The sequence below is a fragment of the Chrysochloris asiatica genome, unplaced genomic scaffold, assembly GCF_000296735.1.
Source record: "Chrysochloris asiatica unplaced genomic scaffold, ChrAsi1.0 scaffold00115, whole genome shotgun sequence".
In the NCBI taxonomy this organism is placed as follows: Eukaryota; Metazoa; Chordata; class Mammalia; order Afrosoricida; family Chrysochloridae; genus Chrysochloris; species Chrysochloris asiatica.
Window position 1 is genome coordinate 922,570 of NW_006408633.1, and position 3,885 is coordinate 926,454.

A 3,885-nucleotide genomic window follows, 5' to 3' on the forward strand; every position below is an offset into this window, starting at 1 on the left:
TTGTCACATATAGGGCTGGAAGATAAGCCCCACAGGTTTTGAGGTACTCAAAATACAATTGAGGGAGAGTTGCTTCCTCAAGTTAGAGTTATCCCTTATGACGTAAATTGAGCAAAGATTTCCATACTTTCATTTTCTTCCAAAATCACATTTAGCTGGGGAACAACTCAAAATGAGAAGAAATTGCAAATATCCATTAATAATTGAAAACTGGAATGTTAAAAGTATGAATATAGGAAAATTGTCATTTTTGTTAAGTACTGTGGAGTTGGTTCCAACTCACAGTGATCCTGCATAGAGTTTCCAAGGCTGCAAATCTTTATAAGAGCAGAAAGCCTCATCTTTCTTTCTTGGAGTACCTGGTAGTTTCAAACTGCCGACCTTGAGGTTAGCTTCCCAATTCGTAATTGTAACTTGTCAAAAATGAAGTAGAACACATGAATATCAATATCCTAGGCATTAGTGAGTTGGAATGGACTGGCATTATGAATCAGATACCCATTTGATTTACTATGTCAGAAATGCCAAACTGAAGAGGAATGGTATCACACTGATTATCAAATAGAACATTTCAAGATCTATCTTGAAGTACAATTCTATCTGTGATAGTATAAGATCCATATACCTACCAATATTATCCAAATTTACACACCAACCTCTAAAGCCAGTGATGATGAAATAAAATGATTCTACCACTTTATGTCAGAAATTGAACAAAAATACAATCAGGATGCACTGATAATTGATAAACTGTTGATTGGAATGTGAAAGTTGAACACAAAAAGGAAGAATCAGTACTTGGAAAATATAGCCTTAGTAATAGAAATGATGCTGGAGAGCACTTGAAAGAATTTTGCAAGAATTTTCATTGGAAATACCTTTTTTAAACAACATAAAAGGAATATACATGACCACACCAGATGGAATATGTATGAATCAAATTAACTATATCTTGAGAAAAGATGATGGAGATGTTCAATGTCATCAAACAAATCATTACCAGGGGAGCACTGTGGAACACACCATTGATTATTCAGATGAAAATTCAGGATGAAGATGAACAACATTAAAACAAACCCTTAAAGTAGAAATATGAGCTTGAACGTATCCAACCTAAATTTATAAATGAAGAGAAGATTTGAAACATTATACACTAGTGACTATAGACTAGAAGAGTTGTGAAATGACATCAAGAAATTCATGCATACACGAATCAAGCAGTCACCATAAAGGAAGAAAGAAAGATAAAAGTGGATGTGAGAAGAAAATTTGACACTTGCTCTTGAATATGTTGTTGTTAAAGATCATGGATTTAGCATGCTGTTAAATGCCAATTTCTGATTCATAGAGGCCATTTATATGGATTCCAAGGCATTAATATTTGTAGGACCAGAAAGCCTCCTCATTCTTCAGCAGTGAAGTCAGTTGACTTAAACCAATGACTAGTAATTGGCAGTTCAGTGTTTATTGGATCCATATGGAACCATCATTTATATATATATATATGCAAACCAATGATTTGTTCATTTTAAATACCTTCTTTAGACAGCATTAGAGATGACTATGAACATGAACTTCACCAGATGGAATACATAGAAATCAAATTGACAATGGAAAAGCTCCATATCATCAGTCAAAGCAAAGCCAGGGGTAGAATGTGGAACAGACCATCAATTAATCATATGTAAATTTAAATTGAAGCTGAAGAAAATGAAAACAAGCCACGAGAGCCAAAATATAACCTTGAACATATGCCACCTGAATTTAGAGATCATCTGAAGAACAGATTTGATACATTAAACATTAAAGACTGAAGACTAGAAGAGTTGTGGGATGACATCAAGAACATCATATATGAAGAAAGTAAAAAGTCATTGAGAAGACAAGAAAAAAGGAAAAGGTCAAAATAGATGTCAGATTAGGCACTGAAACTTGCTCTCCAGCCCCGTGATGCTAAAGCAAATGTAAGAAATAAGAAAGTCCAAGAGATGAACAGAAAATGTCAAAGATAGCTCGAGAAGATAAAGCCAAATAATACAATAAAATGTGCAAGATCTGGAATCAGAAAACTGAAAAGGAAGAACATGCCCAGCATTTCTCAAGCTAGGGGAACTAAAGAAAAAAGTCACCTCGACTTCCATTATTGAAGGACTCTCTGTGCAAATTATTGAATGATGAATAAAGAATCAACTGAAGATGGAAGGAATACACATAGTCACTGAACCAAAAGGAAGTGGTTGATGTTTAACCGTTTCAAGAGGTAGCATATGATCAAGAGCCAATGATACTGAGGGAGGAAGTCCAAGGTTCATTGAAGGAATTGGCAAAGAACAAGGCATCAGGAATTGAAGGAATGAAAATTGAAATCTTCCAAGAAAGTGAGGAGGCACAGAAGGCTCTCACTCATCTATGTCAAGAAATTTGCAAGACAACTATCTGGCCGACTGATTGGAAGAGATCCATATTTGTGCTCATTCCAAAGAGAGGTGACCCAAAAGAATGCAGAAATTATAGGACAATGTCTTTGTTTTCCCACGTGAGTAAAGTTTTTCTAAAGTTGATACAGAAACGGCTACAATCATACATTGATAGAGAACTTAGAGAGGTTCAAGCCAGATTCAGAAGAGGCCATGGAATGAGGGATATCATTGCTGATATCTGATGGGTCTTAGCTGATAGCAGAGAATATCAGAAAGATGTTAACCTGTGCTTTATCGACTATACAAAGGCTTTCAGATGGTGACAAGCTATGGGCAACATTGCAAATTATGAGTATTTGGGAACATTTAATTGAGCTCATGAGGAATCTGTACCTGGACCAAGAGGCAGTTGTTCAAACAGAACATAGAAACACTGAATGGTTTAACATTAAGAAAGGTATGTGACAAGGTTGTATTCTTTCACCATACTTATTCAACTTGTATGCTGAGCAAATAATACAAGAAGCTGGGTTCTATGATAAAAACATGACATCAGGATTGGAGGAAGACTCATTAGCAACCTGTGATATGCAGATGATACAACCTTGCTTGCTGAAAGTGAAGAGGTCTTAAAACATTTGCTGATGAATATTAAAGAGCACAGTCTTTGGTATGGATCACTTCTCAATGTAAAGAAAACAGAAATCCTCACCACTGGACTTATAAACAACATTCTTATCAGCAGAGAAAATACTGAAGTTGTCAAGGACTTCATTATTCATTCACTCTCGGAAGCAGCAGTCAAGAGATCAAATGATGGGGAGAAAAAACAAGATGGCAGATTGGGTGAAAGAGCAGTGAAGAGCTTCTGCCAGCAACAACACAGAATATTGGACCAAGCAGGCTCAGGGCATAGTCCCAGAACTCTGAAACACGTATAAAGGAATATTTTAAAAGTTGGAAGGCTTACAGCTGGGGGAATTTATGGCAGAAGCAAGAAATCCATTGCTTTCTAGTTAGGAATGCTCAGCTGCTCCAGGAGACATCATCTTGGGTGAGACCAAGCGGGGGAAGGATTGGAGTGGCCATAGATGCCTGGCAGAACCACGGAGATAAAAGTGTGAACATTCTTTTCGTTTGGCATCTGTTCATTGGTCCCTTGCTGTCTGAGCACCTCCAATCTGGTAACTATAAGGGTGTCTGAGCTAGCGGACACCCCAGGCCCACCCTTGGAGGGTTCTACTATGCATGCTCACATATCTCCTCAAAATTTAAAGAGACAGCTTCCAATTAAAGCCAAATGGCCACAACTGGCCCTGAACTGTTTATAACTAGAAAAAGGGCCTGAATGGGGATTGTGGAGTGGGACAAGCAGACAAAAAAGGAAATAAGTTGGAAATTAAATCCAAAGTTACTTCAAAACTACCAACAGTGACATCTTGAAACTTCGCAAGAAGAAGAGTGA